General features: G+C 39.5%; 1 long non-coding RNA gene across 1 annotated transcript; it reads right to left on the reverse strand.

The window, feature by feature from the left end:
- Positions 1-8,936: 8,936 nt before the first annotated feature.
- LOC140620519 (uncharacterized) lies at positions 8,937-21,233 on the reverse strand. Its single transcript, XR_012020280.1, has 3 exons — positions 21,034-21,233; positions 19,087-19,240; positions 8,937-10,332 (listed from the first exon to the last, which is right to left on the reverse strand). It is a non-coding gene; the product is annotated as an uncharacterized lncRNA (long non-coding RNA).
- Between the last annotated feature and the right edge of the window lie 1,441 nt (positions 21,234-22,674).

Here is a 22,674-nt window from a genome sequence, read left to right on the forward strand (position 1 = left end):
TAAGATGAAAATAGAGAGGAAGACAAACCATAAGAAACACTCAACTCTAGGAAACAAACTGAACGTTGCTGGAAGTGAGGTCGGTGGGGGATGGGGTAATTGAGTGATGGGCATTAAGGATTAAGGAGACTACTGTCTCCATGGTGCTCAGAGCTGATAGCAAAAGGAATTCTTGGGCCAAAGAGTAGGAATCTTTCCCAGACCTTGAAGCATGTTGTCACTTGATGTAGTGAGCACTGGGTGTTATATGCAACTGATGAATCACTAAATTCTACTCCTGTAACTAATAAAAAAAAATATGTTAACTAAATTGAATTTCAATAAAGAATTAAAAATAAAAGGAGGGCAGAAGTGAGGCAGGTGGAAGAGAAGGCACCAAGATGGAGGAACAAGGTGGGTACAGAGTGGAAGTCAGGAGGGTGTGACCTGAGAAAATCCATCAGCTTTTTTGGGCTACAGAGTCAATATCTTAAATATATATATATATATATATATATATATATATATATATATATATATATATATAATTTTCAGATTATACATTAATACGGCCTCACTGTAAAACTAAAGCAAAATGTAAGTAGTAAAGAAATCACATTAATCTCACCACTTAGTCATAACTACTGTGAACATCCTGATGGGTGAAGATTTCTTCTTTTTTGTCTTTATACACTCACATTTCTCTTTTTTTGGTTTTAAGTATTTGATCATAAAACGTGCACTTCTTTTGCATTCTGCTTTTTTTTCACTTAATGCTATTTCAAATGCTTTTTACATTTAGTGTCATTAAAAATGCTTTGAAAACATCATTTTTTAATGGTTACATAATTTTCCATCTTCTGGTTACATCATAAATCCTATTGTATAATTTGCTTCCTTTTTTTTTTTTGGTAATTGAACATAAGTTAGTGATGATCATCTTTGTGTATATATTCCTTCCTGCACAGTTTCATTATTTCATTCAGGTGGATTGCTAGAAGAGGAATTCCTGGACCAAAGAGTAGGAATCTTTCCCAGGCCTTGCAGCATGTTGCCACATTGCTTTTGTGGAGGGCTAGAATAATTTACACTGAGTGTTTTAAAACTGAGATCCTGACTGGAACAGAGCAGGATTTGCTAACTCTAGAGAGAACCCCGTCTGTAAGATTTGGGTCCGAATTTCATGTTCTGCAAATCATACTGATTTTAGGCTTCTCCCACTCTCTGTGTTACTTTATCTTCTATTCCTTCGCAGTAATTTTAGGAACAGCACTGGGGAAATTCCAGATCATCTCCATGGTGCTCAGAGCTGATAGCAAAGGGAATTCTGTCCATGGCTGGGACAGAGCTGCCAAAAGGGCAGTGTCCTGCCAGGGGTTCAGCTGCCTGATGACAGGAGGAGACTAAGTGAGGCACCTCAAGGGAAAGGCGTCACGTGGTGGGGAAGAACAGAAATTTGACCTGGAGCAAAACCTTGAAGATCCTAGTTTTTTGTTTTAAGGAGAATGGGATTTCCTGGTGTTCTTTACAAAAGCACCCATGTTCTCTTTGATTGACTTTCTCATAGATATTTTTGTTAGTTTTCTCTAGAGAGGGTTCATTTTGTTCAAAAGCAGGCTCTTCTATGGAGTCTCTAATATCAGCATTTTCTGATTCTATAGGCAAATTTTATCATCCCATTTGGTGGACGGAGGCACACATAGATTAAAGTGATGGAGAAAGTTGCTTTTGCAATTTTGTAGCTGACGGATCTTGGGCAATTAATTTCCCTGAGCTTTGGTTTTCTCATTTCTGAAATGAGAATGATAATGCCTCCTCTACAGTGCTCATGTAGGTGGGAACCAAACTCATGGCCCAGGCTTTGGGAATAAGCATCTAACCCACATCTGCCAAATGCTGACATCTCTCCTCTCCCCCATGCTGGCCTCACACTTGCTGTGTGATTTAATTTAATACACCCTGGTCAGTCTAGGAATAGAAGAAGAAAAAAGAAGTGTGTGCCTAAGGAAACTTCAGATCTGTTAACAATGCAGCCTCATTACGGTGATTCTTCTGTAATAACAATATTTCTTCTATGGCTTGGGGAAAAATTCTCTTTTTCCATTAAGGAGCTAAAATCTGGTTGCATAGACTCTCTTAAAGTCATCACTTTTAAATGCTTCCTTCCTTGACCCTAACATGCTGTGTGACTTTTGGAATCTCTCTTTACCTCTCTGGATCTGTGCTTTCTGTAAAATGAGATGGTTAGGCCAGGTAACACTAATTGTCCTTCCAGCTCTGCAGTTTTTAAATTCTACAAGGATTTGGGAATAAAAAACCTTGAAGTATGTTTCTTTTCCACAGGGGGAAAAATACCAAAACCCAACAAAATCCAAAAAACTGTTATAAATTGGCCACTTGGGGTCGCCAGCGATCTAAGGGACTAGCTGGTTAAGGCCTAAAGTGTGTGGAGCTTCAGCTAACAGATTCTGAGGGTGGTTTACGAAATTTTCTTTTTGTCTTTTGCTTTAGCTCCAAAATTCACCTGAAGACTTGATTGCATCATTAATATTGAGTGGACCACAGGCATGTGCCAGAGACAGTATTCCCAGTTGGGTCACAGCATCCCGATGCCCACCCCAAAAGAAAAGACAAAGAAAAGGAAGAAATAGTAATTTTGGAGCTCTACTGGCTCCCTTTTTGGACCATAATCCAAGCTGCTACATATTGAGGCTTTGCAATTCCTTGACTTGAAAAGTTAGTCCTACAAAGTGAAACTGCGTGGCATAAAATATGTCTTGGATGATGGAATAAACCTTTGTCTCGAAAATTCTGGAGTTATCCAAGGCAGAAGCAGGGAAACATTCTCACTGAGGAACTGACGATTGTCTCTTTTGGCAATTCTCCTGGTGGGCTTTGCTGATGTTTGAGGTGGAGGAGGAGCAGGCTTGGAGGTCCCTGTAGAAATCCAGAAGGGACCACTGAAAAAGAAACAAATAAAATAAAACAAAAATCTAAAAAGCTCAGTGTCTGCCCACACCCGGGATTGGGTCCTGGCAGCAGGCTCAGCACAAGCCAGACCCCTCTGTGGAAAGTTGGCTGAACCTTGCCCTCTGGGCGCAAGGAAAAGCGTCTCTCCTGCCAGGAATGCTGTATAAACATCCTTTTCCTACAGGATCCCGTGGCTTGGGGGTCCAGGGGAGCGCCGGGAAAGTATCCTAATGGAGACAGATTTTGAACTCCTGCTGTCTTTTTTTTCAGATCATAAATTACTGTTAATTCTGTTTATACTTTTCCCTTTCCTCTCTTAATAGTTTTAGAAAAGTAATTGACGACAAAGTGGAGCCCGCAAAGGGTGTAAGGGAGCCCGGCTCCCCTGGCTGAGAAGCAGCCAAGTGTTTCCTCATCCTGCACTTCCCTGCAACAAAAGTTAAATATTTATGTACCACAGGTGCCCTTCCTTGCCTCCTGCATACAAGTCTTGTGGCTTCGCTGCTCTGGAGCTGGGCTAGAGCTTCAAGTGCTACTTAACAGGAAAGGGGAAGGTTGGTTTGTTTGCTTGCTTGCTTGCTCCCCTCCTCCAAATCCGGGAGCACACAGAAGGGCTGTGTGGGCTTTGGGGGTTGGAGAGGAAGCTGCTCAGAATTAGACTCCCCCCCCCCCCCAGTCTATCCACTTCTCTGTCCCCCCGCCCCCCCCCCCCCCCGGACTTGGTGGTTTCTCCTTGCTCCAGCATCATCTTGTTTCCTAGCACTAAGCCCCCAGTGGCATTTGCTGAAGCCAGTTCCAGGGTGAGGAATATGCCCAAGCTTGAAATTGGTCGGGGCTGGGTTTTTTTTTTTTTTTTTTTTTAATTTTATTTATTTATGATAGTCACACACAGAGAAAGAGAGAGAGGCAGAGACATAGGCAGAGGGAGAAGCAGGCTCCATGCACCGGGAGCCCGACATGGGATTCGATCCCGTGTCTCCAGGATCGCGCCCTGGGCCAAAGGCAGGCGCCAAACCGCTGCGCCACCCAGGGATCCCGGGGCTGGGTTTAAATCCTAGGTCATCCCATTTATTGAGCTGTTGACTTAATCTCTTTAGAGTCTCAGTGTCCTCATCTGTAAAATGGGGAGAATGATAGCATTTCCCAAGAAGGTGGCAGGGAAAGTTAAATAATGTATAAAAAGTGATTGAAGCCTGATGAGACTTCAGTCAAGGGCAGCTCTTTTTTCTCTCCTGACTGGGCTGTCCAAGATGGTAGCCATCGGCCACATGTGGCTCCTGAGCATGTGAAATATGATTACTTACATATGGTAAGTACTATAAGTGTAAAATACACATCAGATTTAAAAGACTTTTCTTTCTTTCTTTTTTTTAAAGCTTTTATTCATAGACACAGAGAGAGGGAGGCAGAGACACAAGCAGAGGGAGAAGCAGGCCCGACGTGGGACTCGATCCCAGGTCTCCAGGATCACACCCCAGGCTGCAGGCAGCCCCAAACCGCTGCGCCACCGGGGCTGCCCTAAAAGACTTCCAAGAAAAGAGAATTTAAAATAGTTTGTGAGTAATTTCTTGTACTGATTACATGTTGAAATAATAATTTAATAAATGTTAAATAAATAATTTTTAAAGTTAATTTCACCTGTTTCTTCTTACTTTTAAAAGATGTGGTTGGGGGCACCTGGGTGGCTCAGTCCAATAAGTGTAAGACTCTAGGTTTCAGCTCCTGTCATGATCTCTGGGTGCTGAGATCAAGTCCCACGTTGGGCTCTGCACTCAGTGGGGAGTCTGCCTGAAGTTCTTTCCCTCTGCTCCCCCCTCACTCTCTCTCAAATAAATAAATAAATAAATAAATAAACAAACAAACAAATAAATAAATAAATAAATAAAATTTTTAAAAAAGATGTGGCTGTTAGAAAATTAAAAACTATACATGTGGCTTGTATTTGTGGCACCTGTTTTATTTCCATCAGACTGCCTGACCTAGTTTCTAACTCCTCCATCTCTCTATTCATACTCTTTCCTTTGTTCAATGCCTGACTCAAGCTTTATTGTCCTCACGAGGCCTTTTGGTACATCTCTTCCTTCTTTAAATCTCCTGGAGCTTCCATCATGTGACCTATGTTTGTAAGCTGAATTTGAGCAAGAATAGCATGTGAAGTGTTTATTAGCCCAGTGCCTGGAATATTATAAACACACAGATATATGATTGACATTTTTTGTTAGTTATCACTGGTTATGTTATCTTGGCTCCTTCTTAATTTTTTGCTTTTGTGTTTAGTGTTGTTGAATATAATGTCTTAAAGGACAGAAACCACTTCCTCTGTTTCTCCTGGGTCTGTCCTTAACCCATATTCTAGGCCCAGTGAATTCTCCCTCATGATCACTCAGGGACAGAGGCAGAGGCTGTTGATCACTGACTTGGCATCCTAGAGTCATTCTTTCATTCTTCCTGGAATGCTTTCTTGACATCTTCTTCTTCGTTGAGCTAACTCTTACATCCTGGAAAATGGTAATAGTGGTCAACACATGTGCTTATCCTGTTCTAAATAGTTTACATATACTAACTGATTTCATTCTCACAATGATACTGTAAGGTATTGCCATTACCCTCATTTTACAGATGAGGAAACTGAGGCACAGAGAGACTAAGTGACTCATCCAAGTCACACAGCTTGGATGTGTGGTACGGGTGGATTAAAAAATAGGCAGTTTGGTCTCAGGAATCTCAGTGCTCCGAATCACCAGGCTCAATGCCATCTTCACCAGAAGCCCTTCCAGACCCAGAGTACTTTCCCCCAATCTTCAATGTATTTAATCTCCATTATATCATGGCCCCATGTAAATATTTTGTCACTGCCTTAGTAACCGTGACTGGATCCTGGTTTACTTGTTAGTTCCCTTCATTGACCTGAAATCTCCCTGAGGGCCCCTCTGTCTGATGCCTTAGTGAGCCCTCAGTGGATGCCCCATGGAAAAAGGAACATGGCTTCAGGTTGCAGGTGATAGATTCTCCAAGGATCCAACGAAGTAGGTCTAACAGAAGATTTTCCTCTTTTATGTCATCATTCTGTTAATTTTTCATACTGTTTATAATTATCTATAACCATCTTGTTTGTTTTTATTTACTTGATGAAAAAAAAGCTTTCCTCCTTCAAGAATGAAGGTGAGGAACTTATCTGTTTTGTTGACTGTTCTACTCCATGGTCTGCCATTGAATGTATACTCACTAAATACTTGTTGAGTAAATAAATGAATGAATGAATTTTTGGAGTGTCTACTAAGTGTGCCAGGCTCTGTATAAACATCATGGTTCTTACTTTCACAGGGTTTACAGGTTTATGGTGTGATGGTGGTGGTAGGGAAGACAGGGCAAGGACAATGACAATATAGGGGTAGAGAAAGGACAGGATATTTGGAGAAGAAAAGGAAAATAAAGACAGTGTGTGTGGAATGGGGGGAGTCCAAAAAGGGTTTCTACAGGAAGTAACAATTGAGAAGAGACCCAAAGCACAAATAAGAGATAGCTAAGCTGAAGGAGGAAGGAAGAGATGAGAGATGGAGGAGATGAAGGGGTTTCCAGGTAGAGGGAAGGAGATGTGGGACAGGTGTGATGATTTGGTTATTCACAAGTCCACTAGGTACAGAGTGGAAGGAAGAGCTGTGAGAAATGAACCAGGATCCTCATTTTCCAGGCCCTGCCAACGCTGTATCTTCTCTTCACAGATTGCCTTCTCTACCCATTGCTGTCATCCTTTTCTTTTTTTTTTTTTTTAAGATTTTATTTATTTATTCATGAGAGACACAGAGAGAGAGACAGCAACATAGAGGGAGAAGCAGGATCCTACAGGGAGCCTGATATGGGACTCGATCCCTGGGCCCAGGATCGCTCCCTGAGCCAAAGGCAGACTCTCAACTGCTGAGCTACCCAGCATGCCCAGCATGGAGCGCAACGTGGGGCTTGAACTCACGAGTCAGAGAGTCAAGACCTGAGCTGAGATCAAGAGTTGGACGCTTAACTGACTGAGCCATTAGGCACCTCCTATCTTTCTACTTTTTCAGGACCTACCATCTTTAAGCATCATGGTAACTGGCTAATTTCTCTCAATTCTCAGTCTAGATCTAAAACTTGTCTATTATCAGTCCCTTACCCCCATTTTACCTTGATTTTCATAATTTTAGTCCTCTTCTTTGCTTATTCGTGCACAGATGCTTGATCTGCCAATGAATTTCTCTTTTCCTCTATCATTTAAGAATTTCCCACCATCCAAGCAGGCCAAAAGTACCCCATATGATGAATACTTAGAGAGCAGAAGGATGTAATATTTACACTTGGATCTGTTCTGAGAGGCCAAGGATATTTGGTTGTAGATTTTAAATTTTGTGTTTCCTTTGTTGTTGAGACCGCCTGTTTTGTTTTTGGACAGCTTGAACTATTTAGAAATTTCTTCTTAGGGAGTTTTGATGTGTCTACCCATGGAGTGCATTCCTTGGTTCTGGTTCTACAGTTAGGTTCCATTGAGGCAGAATAGCAGAGTAGCTGAGAACACCTGAACTTGGCTCTGCCACTTACACTGCTGGCTCTGGGATACTGTGCAAGTCCCCTAGCTGTCGGTGTCTCTGTTTCTTCTCTGTAAAATGGGGCTGATAGTGTGAGAACTTCCTAAATATTAATTGTTACTATTTTTAATCCTTGTGGCTAGAGTTAGCAAAAGGAGAGTGGGCGTCCAGTGGCCCCAACAAAGTATAGTTTGAACTCACACTTTATAAAAATGCCACTTCCGATTCATGTCTCAGAAAAAGAAAAGATAGTTTTAAGTCATATGCAGACTCTTCCAACTTACTTCTCTAAAGAAATTTGATAATATCATTCTGACAGTAAAACTTTAATTTATATGGCATAGTTTCTTTAAGAAACTACAACTTTCCTTATGCTGTTAAAATATCACAATAATGGTGATAGTTGTAAGAAATAAGTGGTGGTAGTGGCTATCTTTTTGCAGAAAGGGGGGACACCAACGTGGAAAGCGTTATGCCCTGGGCATACCCAGATGTAGCCCAGGCTTCTGGATAATGGCCCTGACCGGCAATGTGCCCTTCACCTGTGAGCCACTGACACCCAGCAGTGAGACCGACAGCACATCCACTGGTATTAAAGTGTTCTTCTTTGGGAAACACAAAGTGGAGAGACAGAGAAAGTGGGATCATTGCCACCAAGAGAATTGTGGGGGAATGCAATATCCAAGTCACACAACTCTCCTCACTCCCCCAAGTACCATAATGAGGATCTCTTTGGAAAGACAGCAGTCAAGCTGGGGGCACTCAGGGAGATTCTCCTGGAGGGAAGTTTAGGGAGACTTAGGAGCCTAAGACATAAGGTCACACAGCTCCCCTCAATATATGAACTGCATGCAGCATGAATCCTTTATTGAGATCTGAACCCAGTGCTTCTGTACTCTAGCCATTTTGGAATGCAAAGAATAAAACAGGGAGTTAATGAATGAGAAAGAGAATGGAATTTGCAGCTCCTTTCCAGCAGAACAGAGATCTCAAAGCGCCAAACTGAAACAAATGAGTTAATTACATTTCCTTTAAACTATATTTACACTTGCTGCATGCAGAATTTAAGCAATGTAGCCTCCTAAGACCCCTTTGTTTTAAAGGGAATCTGAATTCAAGAGGACAACTGATTGTGGGGCTTTAACCATTGGAAGTTAGGCTGGGTGAACAAACCTGGGTGCTGCCATTCTATTTGTTACAGAATTACATTCTGATTCCTGTTTCTACTTGGCTGTTGGGCAAAACAAATGCATAATTAAGAACTTCACCTTTGACAGTTTAGCTGTCCTTAATTTTTTTCTTTTAACACAAGTAGGAAATTTCCATTTTCATATAGTAATATCAAGATACCCTGCTCCATTGAATCAACCAGTAGGTTTTGAAAATAAGCATAACAGACCATATAAAAAATAAGAAAATCCACTTTTAGGGTTTTAGATTCATGCCGTTTAATTGTTCGTCTATTTCCATGATAAGGTGAGACTGGTCCTGTGTCACCGGAGGGACTGTATCCTGCTGTTTTTTTCCCATCCTCATTTACAATGATTATGTTATCAGGCTAGCCAGGCAAAAGGGTGGAGCAACTATAATTTCAAAGCAGGATTAGGTTGAAATAACGAGGTCACCAAGTTGTGGTTACCAAGGCAACGTCACATCTAAGAATATGGGATGCTTCTAGGAGATGAGGCAAAGCCTGGAGCCTTTTTTCCCCCTCTGCACAGAAATCGCTCACTTCCTAGATAAAAATTGCTTATTAATTGCTTGTGAACACATTTATTCTTTATTTTTAGGAACCAATTTTTAAAAAATAAGCTTGATTTAAAGTTTTTGTTTTTATTATTTTTTTAACCAATAATAAATCTCAGAATAGTCCATTGGACCATTGTTTTCCTCTCCTTTTTGGAATTCGTATTTACTTTCTTCTTTCTGTTTTTTTCCTTTCTTTCCCCCCTCCCCACGGCCCTCCCTCCTTTTCCCTTTTAATATTGCAGGGAAAAGACATGGAACAAAATGAGAAAATTGAAAGTTAGGTGCTCTGGTCAGATTTTGAGATTACAAAATTGTGACAGGTGATGAAAGCTGTAACCTACACCCAGAATACTCATCACCGCTCCCCCCTGCGCCCCCAATGCCCACCTGCCCATCGGAAGAATACTGAGCTCAAGCCAGAATAACCTTGGTCTTCATTGTCTCTTAAAATTTCAATCCACCTTTAAAATTGTGGGCTATGGCAGCAAAGCCAGGAAGAGGGAGAGGATCCAGCCGTCAGTATTTGTGATCAATATCAGCTATCAGTCTGAACAATTCCCACCAATTAACCTCTTTTTCCTCTGAATTCATTTCTGTCCTCTGAGTTTTCAGATAATGGCTTCAAGTTTCTTCATCTTATAAAAAGCAGGCTTATTTTAATATGGTCTCGTGTTTGTGAAGCACGAATTTTACTTAGGTCTTTTCCTAAAAGAACATTTCTGACCTAGTGCTGAATCACTGGACACGGCGCTGCGTGATTGGAACCGTCAGATTCCTTTGCGTTACAACATGAGTGCTCTTCAGGACATGTTAGCTGTTCACCTTTTGCCCTGGCTTTGCATAAGGAATATGAAGTGTGCTTGCAAACAGAACCATGTTGGTGGGCCAACAGTTTCTTCCTCCTAGAAATCCATGTCAAAGGATTCTCATTGCCTTCATTTTGTCTTCAGGTTTGAGCCTGGGGTGATGAAAAGCTTATGGCTTCCAGAGTCTGCAGAATCTGGATCTGAAGCTCTGCTGTGTGACCATGGACAGGTAAAGTCCCCTCTCTGACTTCCTTCACAGGGCTCTGTGAAGACTGAATGAGATATGGAAACAGCTCTTAGCTCAATGTTTGACATGCAGTAGGACCCCCAAATAAACCTCATGTTTCAAAAATAATAAAGATGTATATGACATTAATCTCTGTCTTCCCAGTCTTGCTCACTCCCTATTCTTTCCCCAAACACCTTCAGGATAGTTCTAAAATGTAAATCCGAATTTTATCATTTTCTTGCTGCTCTGGGTTGAATAGGATCCTCCCCAAATTCATGTCCATATGGAATCTGTGAATGTGACCTTATTTGGAAATAGAGTCTTTGCAGATGTGATCAAGTTAAGATAAAGTCATTCTGAATCAGGATGGACTCTAAATCCAACATGACCAATGTCCTTATAATAAGAGGGACGTGGGCATTTGAACACAGGGATGCAGACACAAAGAGACACAAAGAGGAGAATGCCATGTGATAATAGAAGCAGAGATTGGAGTGACCTGTCTACCAGCCAAGAAACACCAAAGGTTGCTGGCAACCACTGGAAGTTAGGAAGAGGCCCAGATGGAACCTCCCCTGGAGCATTCAGAGGGAGCATGGCCCTGTGGACGCCTGGATTTCAGACTTCTGGTCTCCAGAACTACGAGAGAATACATTTCTGTTTTCTTAAGCCACTCAATTTGTGGTAATTGGTTAGGGCGGTCCTGGGAAACTAATGCAGTCACTTAAAATCTTGCTGTGCTTTTCCTTGTCATCAGAGTAAGGCTTAAGTCCCCAAGACCTGCTCCCCGATGGTCTCTGCAGCTGCACCCCTCCTGGCCCTTTCCTTTGACATTTCATCTGCTCTAGACGTCTTTCAATCTCTCCAAGCAGAGCTTTCGCTCATCCCCAAGCTGTGTCTTCCTAACGACCATCTGCCTATCTCTTCTTAGAACAGCCTTTCTCTCCCTGGTCACCTGTTTAACTTCTGCATATTTTAAAGGTATCAGCTTAAATGTGCCTTCCTTAGGGGTCTTCCCTGATCCTTAGATTGGTATAAGCCCCTCTAAGTGTTCCCCCAGAGCTCATCCACATTTCTCCAGTTATTTTGATTAAACATTGGTCTTTTCTGCTAGACCATGAATTCAGCGAGGTCAGGATCTGTCTTTGCCCTTGCTTACTGCTGGTTTCCTACCAATACCCTGGGATGGCCTGGCAGGGCACAGGCCTAGTTAGAAGGATGGAATGATTCAGTGAGTGAATGACTGAGTAAATGATTGCTTGGCATGTGATTGAAACTCTTAGTAATCTCTGGTGAGAGGTCGAAATCCTGCTGAGAGAGTTAGAGATAAATTAGCAGCTAATTGGCAATTTGAATTGATTACCATTAGTCAAAATTCATAGGATTTTGATTGTTTTCATGAAATATAGCCCCGAAGTTCCTCCTCCCCTCCATTTTATTGTCTACATTTCACTAAAAACTAATATATGTTCATGGTAAAAAATGAAAACATTTCAGTGAAAAAGTTTTTTCCATCTCAAAACCACATCCCACCTGCCTTCCCCAGAAGCAGCAATTATTATGAGTTCCTTATTATTATGAATAATCCAATAGAAATATTCTAAACATACAAAACACATAGTATATATAATGTTCTGCAGTTTGCCTTATTCACTTAAAATATATCTTAGAATTAATTGTGTATTGGCACATATAGTTATATCTCATTCTTTTTTTTATTGGCTGCAATTTATTTAACTACCCCCCTAACATAGAAGATTTATGTGGCTTCCTGTCTTTTGGTATTATAAACAATACCACAATAAACCTTCTTATACACAAAATCTTTGTGAGGACATAACTGTAGGATATTATAAAGATGGCATTGTTATGCCCTTGAAAATATTATATGGTCAGACTCTAACCCAACCACAAATGTATTAGGCCAAGTGATCAATTGCAATAAAAGAATAATTTTGGTTAAAAAAACATTCTAGTATTAATAAAGTATAACTAGAAGGCTATTTAGTGAGCTATTTCAGGTTACTTTTTTGTTTGTTTGTTTTAGAGTTGCCGATTTCTTTTTCTAACTTGGGTCAACAGAGTAAAAAAAAATGGGTCCTTGACAAATTCTGAAATTATTGTTCTAATCTTTTTTTCTCTTCTTTCTTTTTTGCCTTTTTTTTTTTTGCTTTTGTTAACCATATGGTTAATTTTGATATTGGCTAGATTTTTAATAACATATAGTAAAAAGGGAGATCAAAGTAGGTTAAAAAAAGAAATATAGGCTTAAAACAATTGTGCATTTAAAAAACTAAACATAAGCAAAATCTTACTTGAATTTTAGAAAGTTTAGTTTTGAAAGAATTTAGTTAATCATTAGTGAATTTATTATGCTAGTTAGGAGTAGGTATATTAAGATCCTTTAAAAAACAAGATTTTAACAGAATTGGAAATTTCACACAATCAAGATTCTTGTAAAATACACACATGATTTTGAAGGCTTGAGATATTTATAAGTCAGGGGATGGGGACTTATGATCTAAAAAATCAAGACATATTGCAGCCTTCTTAGAAATACAGAGGGGGAAGTCCATATAAAAATAGCTAGTTTTAAGCACTAGAGTGCTAGGAATTTAATTCCACAGTCATTTATTAAGGACCCATGGTGTATGTAGTTTCAAAGAATATAAGAGAGATGATTTTTAATTGGAAGGAACTGGAATCTGTAAGCCAAGACAGTCATTTCTAAGGATGTTGCTGCTTTATTCTTTAGAATTTTCTATTGAAAAAGTGGGAGTATAGATTGCTAGAAATAATTTCACCTTAAATATGTGTTTAACCTTTTATCCAGTAATTTCAGTTTTGGAAATTTATTCTAAAAGAGACAATCGTGTGTGTGTGTGTGTGTGTGTGTAGAGAGAGAGAGAGACAGAGAGAGAGAGAGACAGAGAGAGAAAGCTAAAGGTTTGTTTTCAGGCATTTTTGTTTTGTTTTGTTTTGTTTTGTTTTCAACCCAGATGTGAACAGGCTTTTCTTTGACCTTGTCCCTTGGAAACCAGGGTTAAATGGGAGATATTCTGACTGTCTGCCGCCTCCTTCCTGCTTCTTTTCACATAACTTCTTTTATTACATGTCAATCCAGACATGAAATCCAAGTCTTTTGTTAGTTCTGGGGGAAAGTTCTCAAAAATACATTATCTAAAAGCCAAGATTCCTGGGGACAGGTAGACTGCAAACTATGTTCTGTTCTCTAGGGTTTGTTTGGACACCTGTGATCAGGGTCTCTCTCATGGACTGTCCCTGGTCAGTGCTTACCATTAAATCATTGCTCCTCCATTCACTCACATTGTTCTCTCTAGAGCAATGACAAAATTCATTTCCCTGTTTCATAAGAGCAGTTAATTTCCTTTCTTTGAAGTTTTGGGGACTTGTTGCCATATATACTTCCTAGAATTTCAGTGTACCCCAAACTTTAAAAAATGTATTTATTTTTATTGAAGTATAATTGCCATTCAACATTATATTCGTTTTAGGCATACAACATAATGATTTGATATTTGTATTGGTAGTTTAAGGCAAATTTGGACTTTGGAATTTTGCCCTAAAAATAAGGGGAAGTCCTTGAACATTTTAAGCAGCAGGGTGACATGAGACTTGGATCTGAAAAGATCATTCTGGTTGCAGTGTAGAATGGACTCTTAGAGGCCAAGAGTAAATATAATGGAACCCATTAAAGAGTTATTGAAGTTGGTTTGGCAGGAGATGATGGTGGTTTAAGCCAAAGGTGATTTTACCCCTTAGGATACATTTTGCAGTGTATGGGGACATTTTTGTGTGAAATTAACTGTGATAATTTTCTTTTAATTAATGTTAGCATGATATGTCTTTCTGCGCCCTTTTACTTTTAACCTGTGTCTTTATATTTAAAATGGATTTCTTGTAGACAACATAAAGTTGGGTTTTTTAAACCAATCTTATAATCCCTGCCTTTTAATTGATATATTTAGACCATTCATGTTTAAAGTGAATATTGATATAGGTGGATTGATATCTACCATGTTTGACACTATTTTCTTTTTGCTGCACTTGTTCTAGAACTAGAAGCTCCAAGAGGACATAGATTATGTTTTTCACTCTCTGAATACTTGTCAAGCTTTCTAAACATTTCAGGAATTAAGTTATAAAGGCTGCAAATAAAATTTTCTAACAGATTGATATTTCCCACTCTCTACTGGGTGTCAGTATTTGACTTCCCTTTGGCATCTCAAACTCAATCTGTCCAAATCTGATTCTTCTTGATTAATGATGTCAATTTCCACCTAACTGTTCAAGATCAAAATCTTGACATCATCCCTTTCTTCTCTTCTTCTTTATTTTTCCTATTTAATTGGGCAATATGTCCCACAAAATCAGAAAGACACTTCTGATTTATTCCTGTTTCTTCATGCTGTTAATATTTCAAATCAGGCCAGCATCATCCCCTACTTGGAAAATTACAAAAGTTTCAGTAAATGTTTTTCCCTTTCTCTCATCCTCTGCCTAGGTCCTCAGCAATCCAGTCTCATTTTATTGTTCCCCTTATGTAAAATTTCCATAGGCTTTCCACTTCATCCCACAATAACTCTATACTTCTTAGCATGGTAAATAAGACCTCAGGAGCCTGTCCTCTTCTACTTTTCTGGTTTCATCTTTTATTTGCACTCACATACAGCTGTTCAGAGACATGGAATGCCCATTCTGCACTGCAATGTCTCAATGCTTCATGATGTTGTTTCTTTATGCCAGAAAGCCCTTGCCCTGCCTCTCCACTTCCTTCTAGTCATTCATAACCCAAGTCTAATGATACCTTTTCATGGAGCCTTCCATGACTTCTGTATCGGGGTTTGGATCCCTTTTTCATGTCACATAGCACTTTCCATTTATCTGATTATAGCACTCAGTATACTTAATTACTTGTTTCCAGATCTTCCTTCCCCATTAAGCTGCATGATGTCTTCTTATTCTTTTAAGAAAGCACTTATCCCAGTGCCTTTATGTAGATCTTAAATACAATTCCTTATTGGTGAGGGATTAAGACACTCTTGGTTTGATCTTATTGGTGAGAAGAAAGAAAGATGCTCACTCTGTGGATTTCCCTAGGTCTTTTTAGTCACTGGGCATATTTCAGGTCTCTCCTTTGCTCTCAGATGCAGAATCAGACTTGTGTCCCCCCCTCAACAAGCGTAAGACTTAAGAAAGGCTTGACTGGAGTGGTCCAGCTAGCTACACCCCCTAACATGACAGGGGTTTCAGGCAGCAATCAGAAATCTTTGTGTGCGGTTTCCATGCACTTGTAACTTTCTTTGGTATAAGAAGTAAGATGGTCACAAAGAGGAAATAATGTGTTTGGGCTCTTCCTGCCTCCCTAGTTTTTTACTTCTCTCTTAAATGAGGATTTCCTGTAGTTATTTGATCATATAATTCTTAGTAAAAAGCCCATTTTACATATAACGTATCTCAATATTTGCCGAGCATTGACTATGCATGGCTGGATAATTTAGACATTAGACAGTATCTCAGTTGAAAAACACACACAAACACACACACACACATGCAAACACACACAGGCTAAAAGGTTATTTCATCTGGATGTGCCTAGTTTAGAATTTCTTGGGCTGTTAAGTGAGAACAATTCATCACCTAGACTGTTGGCTGAACTTCAGCATTGTTTCATTATAATTTTCCTTTCAAATCAGTTTACACATGAATATAATATGAACTATCCAATTTGAACTTTTATCCAAATTCCATTGCCCAAATCTGTAGTGTAGTTGTGGCTCAATGTTCTAGCCGAACTCCCCAGTCGGAGATTTAGTGGGAAATGTTGCCTTTGCCTCTCCTATATACATTACAGTCCCTTGCTTCTCTAATAAAATTGATTTTTCCTCAGGATGAATCTCTTCCTTGTAGTTACGCAGAATCTTGTTGATGAAACATGGAGTTATAAGGAAAAACACTATACATTCCATGTGGAAAAAAGTGCACTGAGTATGATTATTTTTAACCATGTGGAGTTTCATTAAGTATACAACTATTTTTTTTAATCAAATTTTAAGATAGAAAAGGTGCTGCACTTTGTGATTGAGTCTCCAAAAGCACACTGTCTGCTCTGGTAGTTATCTGTCCTAAAGGTAGCCAGTCCTCTGTCCTCTTTCCCCTTCTGCCATCACCTGCTCTCCCTTGTCCAGCTTTTCAAGCATTTGTGTCCCAGCTCAGACCCAGAAGCAGGGTTTGATCAAGTAGAAGAAATAAATGTAGAGACAAATATGTTCATCAAAGTGTCAGAAAGAGATACAGTATCAATAGCTTTTTAAAATATACCAGTAATATGCTATATAAATATATATTCTTTACAGTTGTGTCTGTAGCAGGAAAACAAATTCTTATTTAGTAAGAAGATATTTTATTAGTTTGTCTACACTGAATTAAAAAAAAAAACCCAGCAGTGTATCTGATGAAATGTAAAAATTTTACATTAATGGCTAGTCACTGGATACTTTAATTCCAAAGATAAGTGTAGACGCTTTCTTTATGAACTTTTGTGACATGACATTGTTATGTTATTGCAAAATAGATTAAAAACAGCACCTAATTTCTGTTCAGCCACAATTAGAGGTGAGGTTCCAGTCTGGTTCATTAATCTTTCAGATAAGAAATAAACTTGTTTTTCCTAAACTGTTAGGAGATTGATACTCTCACTTCTGTGGCGTTTTGTTTATTTGGCATGTAAACTGTCTGGGCTTGTGGGCATTGTACTTGATTTGTCACCTCAGGATAAGATAATTTGGGATCTTTCACATTTCCAAATTATGTCATGCCTAAGCAGTTGAACCAGCTGACAAATGAGATGTGCCTACAGTGTGGCTCCAGAGGGGGCACGCTGCAAGGGGGCTGATGGGTGTGAGCGGCATGTTGGTTTATTAACAGACACATTTGATTCCAGAGGTTAATGTTTTTGTGCACAAGACAGATTACACAGCACATGATCTGCATCCCAAAAGGAGACATGGAGCTACGGAGGGGTAGGTTGGGCCACCATCAGCTTGGTCTCTGAGCTATTGTAGCTGCAAGATTCCTTCATGAGAAGTGGCATGGTCATGATTCTTGGAAGGCCATGCTCCTTATTTTCTGCAGTTGGACTCTTTCTAACAGTTATGGCTTTTTTCATTCTTCTGTCACTTGGGCAAGTCTAACATTTTTGTTGTTTTTGGGAACCCTGGAGGCCCGTGAAACCTGTTGCATGGTCACTAATCCAACATTAAGTCATGTCATGTGTCAGTCTATGAGCAATTATATGTCAGATAATAATAGTAAAAAAAAAACTGACATTCATTGAGTGATTGTCTTATGCCAGACACTGTTCCAAAGCTTCTCATGAATTAACTTATTTCATCCTCATGGTAAAGTATAAATGAGGAAACTGAAGCATAGAATAACTTGCCCAAGGTCATTACTTGAGAGGGAACCTCAACAAATGTCCTTTCAACTTCAATAAACATATCTGCAGAATGGCACGGGTGTTGCCATTACTCCGAGTTATGGCAACATGGCACTCACCCAGGTAGGGATAACCTCATTCAGGGGTCATTTGGATTGCTTCACTTATTCTCCTGGACCCTAGAGCCTGGCATTCAACATGCTCACCTGTTGAGAGAGTCTCTTTTGACCACACAAGAAATGGTTCCTTTGATCAATAGCAGAAAGGAGTCTACTCTGAATCAAAGTTTTGATACCAGTGGTTGAGAAGTCTTCATCTCTTTCTCTGCAGTGGCTCCAAACATCCTCACTCACTGGGATTCTATAGTTCTGGGTTCCTCTGATAGTTACTCTACAGATTTTTGTGATGAGACAATAATGACATCCCTTCCCTTCCCCTTTCCCCCTCTCCTTCTCCTCCTTGGCCTCTTCCTCTCCTTTCTTCTTGTTTTTCAGGATACTTTCTGTTAAAGGGCCAATCACCTCGGAATTAGGTTCCTGGACCCAATTTCCACATGTGAATGTGCATAGGGGGCCTTCCCACACAATATCAAGCACTTCTTCAACACTGGCAGAGTGTCCTACAACTCAACTCAATTCTGATATTATCCACCCAGAGATAGCATCAGATTCCACATGTTAAGGGTTCAGTCCTCTAAGACTGCCTCCAGCCCTTTACCAATTTCAGATGCCAATTGTAAGTCCAGGTTCTTACTTCTGCTTCTGACCAACGTGCTACAGATTAGAGCTTCCCGTGACTTCCTTTTTGGATTCAAACACTTGTTGCAAGCCCAGGTTGTTAACTCTCCTTCTGTTGACTGTCTATAAATCAGAAGTTCCTATGACCCATTACTCAGGTTCAATTAATTTGCTAGAGAAGCTCACAGGACTCACTGAAACATTTTACTTACTAAATCACTGGTTTAGGGGATTCCTGTGTGGCTCAGCAGTTTAACACCTGCCTTCAGACCAAGGTGTGAACCTGGAGTCCTGAGATCAAGTCCCGTATCAAGCTCCCTGCATGGAGCCTTCTTCTTCCTCTGCCTGTGTCTCTGCCTCTCTCTCTCTGTCTCTCATGAATAAAGTAAAATCTTAAAAATAAATAAATCACTGGTTTATTATAGAAGGATATAATGCAGTAAATAGATGAAAGGGATGCATAAGGCAGGATATGGGGAAAGGCTGTGAAGCTTCTATGTCTTCTCTGAATATACTATTCTCCTCACATCTCCATGTCTTCCCAACATGGAAGCTCTATGGACCTCTTGGGGTTTTATTGGTGGCTTTGTTACATACTTACCAATGATTAAATCAGTGGCCATTGGCAATTGATTCAACCTCTGGGCCATCTCCAGTAGAGGTCAGGGGTGAGTGGTGGGGGGCAACACTGAAGTTCCAACCCTCTAATCACAGGGTTGGCTCCCCTGGAAACCATGGTGAGGTCCAAAAGTCACCTTATTAATACAACAAGAGACATTTTTAGGAAGCCTTAGGAAATTCCTAGGGCTTTGGGAGCTGTGAAGCTGTGGAACTGTGGACAAAGGCTAAATATATATGAGAAATATATTTTGGCCATCTGAATGGCAATGTATATTTTTCTTATAAACCACAACATGGCAGCCTTTGAGCATTGTCTTGTGGGTTCTACCATTCACTTGGTCCATGCTTTTTCTGGTAAAGCCAGAAGTCCACCAACACTTTTCTTGAGGAAAGATGGTGCCAACTTGATTACTCTCTGAAAAGATTCCTGCCTGCCCCCAAGTTACAGAATCTGTGATACATTCTCTGTTATAGAGAAACATCTCACTGTCCCTATTTGTCTCCCCTCTTCCCTCAGGTTATCTTCAGCAGCCCTAATGTTTTGCTATTAACCATTTTCTGTCTGCACTGTGTGGGCGGCTCCATAGGAGTGCAAAGCTACTGCAGTTTCTTGATTCTGAGGTGGCTGCTCCCCCCATATTTTAACATCTCTGAAATTGCGAGGAATCTTCCAATTAAAAGCACATAAGCTTTAAACAGTGGCATTTTTTTTCTTAGAGATACATAAAATAGTAGTCTATCATAATTGATGGACATTTAGATTCACAATATTATGAAACACAATATTATGTATTTGAGGACCAAGGGAAAAGCTCTTTTCTAATAAATATTTGTCAAATGCCTGCTAGATGCCAAACCTTTGCCAATTATTGGGGATATAAACATGAAGAAGGCATGGCTCCTATGCTGAAGAACTGCACAACTTCAAATTTGGTAAAAGTTTTAAGAAGTGATGACTGGGATGCATTAATACATCCAAAGGGGTTTGTGAAGTTTAAAACAATTGATCAGTATAAAGGCATTATTATGATTTCCTGAGTTTTATCATATTAAAAAAATGCCTTCAGACTTATAGTCAGGACTATCAATCTTGAAGGCTGTCAGTGTGCTTCCTTGAAGGAATATTTTCTGACAGGAATCTGACAGAAGTCAATGTGTCCTCAGAGCTTTTACTCTTAGAGTTTCTCTCAGCCTAATGAGGAATCCTTTATCTTAATTAGGTTTAAATATATCTTCTTGTGACCCTAATCAACCTCTAGTGGAGAGCTGTGAATTTCTTAGACTATTTTTTGGTCCTCTTTTGATTGGCTTTTTTTAACAACTTCTTTAAAAAATGAGTAAGTGGTAAGGTATAAGAAAGAGAAACTTGCATGGAATGTGCTTTGAGTTAGCCATTCTCTTCAGTGTCCTAAGTCCTTGTTACTCTTGAGTGTGGTCCATGGACCAGCAGCAGCACCATCACTAGGGAGCTTTTTAGAAATGCTGCATCTCAGGACCTACAGAATCAGAAGCTGCATTTTAACAAGAATCTCAAAGTAATATGCATACACATTTAAGTTTGAAAATCACAACCCTACATCAATATCATGTTTAATTTAAACAGCTGACTGATGAAGAAGGTTTTGCTACTCCAGTTTTGGACTGTGAAGAAACAGATGCTTGGAAAGCTTAAGCAACTTGTTTAACATACAAGGTTGAAAAGTAGAGGAGGCAGGATTCATTTTCTAGGTTTTTCTGATCTACGTTATACCTTTCTACACTGATTTTTCTGTGTTCTCAAATGTCGATAAACAGCAAATGAAATACTATTTTTACCTTTTTATATGTTTTGTACACACCTAAACATGAAAGAGAGCTTATAAAAATTAAAAAATCAAATAGTAAAAGTAAGCGCTTGTATCATGATTATTGCCTCAAAACACCATACCTCATGTGCTGAAGGGTCCAGAGGGCTCAGGATTATTCCAGAAATGGAGATTTCCATTATTCCAGTAATGGAGATGAAGAATGTCAGTCAAGTGGACAAGACCTAGTTATGACTGTGATTGTCAAAACAAGCTATGCTTAGAGGTTTGAATTTATGTTCTGCCCCTGCAATTGTGGGAAGTGATACGGAGGATGGAAAGGCCCATATGGGAAGAAGGAGGAGGCCAGGAAGAGGGACATTCCCTTGTTGGCTGGCTGGCTGGTGAGTGTACTGGGAGTGTTTTAATAGAGGAGGGAAGGGCATTCTCAGGTTAGCTCTGTGGGCATTCAGTGATTTTCCTTGAGTAAATCCCCTGTGCTAGCTAGTTCTTTTGTAACCATCACAGGCAACAGTGTGGACAAATACTCTTATCCCCATTTTGTAGACAAAGACAAGATTTGCTTGAGACATATGAAGCCATGTCTAGATGAACATTGGGATCCTGATTTAGGTGCTTGTTTCAATAGACTCATGTTTCACTAACTTCAAACATTTGTATTCAATATTCACAATTTTTGCCATAGCTGCACAGTATGTTACTTACTGAATATTTTTCTTTAAATCAACTCCTTTAAGCTTAGCCTCAACTAAGTACTAATATCTGTGGATATGCTTATTACATATATTTAAAAAACATATTTAAAAAAGTATATAGTTGACTTAGTTTGCATGAGTAAATCATCATTCATATACCTGGACAGTAGCACACCTTAGGAAACTTGTCCTAATGCCACATGGACATTTTTTTAGACCTTATATTTAGAAATAAATTAAACAGAAAAGTTGCCAGAATAGTACAGAAATTTCTATATATCCTTCACCATACACAGCATTACAACATTTATTTTATCATTGTCTCTCTCAAAATTAGGAAACTTAGTACAATATTATTTGTTATTAAATCTAAGGTCTTAATTCTACTGAAAATTCTTCATGTGGCCTTGTTTGGTGGAATTCACACCAATTTTAGTTTGTCTGATGTTTCCTTGTGATTTGATTTAGGATACGCATTTTTGGCAGGAATGCCACAGCAATGATGCTGTGTCCCTCTTAATGCAGCAGTTTATTTTCAGCTACCGTCCCTCACCTAGAAGAATGAAGGCTCCTTAGAGAAGTGTCTGATTCTAGGGCTGGACCGGGAAGATCCCGACAAGCCTGAAACACATTGTTGCCTAGAAAGTAAGGACATGCTTAAAAGGTTTCAGGAGCCAGCTTGGAGGGCTACCTCCAGTCAAATATGGGATGAAATATTAAAAGCCAATGATTGTAATGAATTGGTTACCTATTGAGTAAAGTCAGTATCAATAATCAATGGGAAAATTCTTCCTTACAGTAAAATCCCAATAAATAAATGTAGAAAGGACAAGGAAGAAATAATATATCCCAACTCATAGATATAGAAGAAAGAAGCAATATATGCCAACCGATAAAAAAATAGAAAATCATCATTTTGCAACCATGATAGTGATCACTATTTCAGTCAAGGCTCATCCACATGGAGGTAAACCACGGGGTCAAAGTTTAATGAAGGTCATGTACTTACACACTCTCTAAGTATCTCCCCACGTTGTCTTTTGTAACCAAATATGTTTTTATTAGCAC

Source organism: Canis lupus, chromosome 2, assembly GCF_048164855.1.
Source record: "Canis lupus baileyi chromosome 2, mCanLup2.hap1, whole genome shotgun sequence".
NCBI lineage: Eukaryota > Metazoa > Chordata > Mammalia > Carnivora > Canidae > Canis > Canis lupus.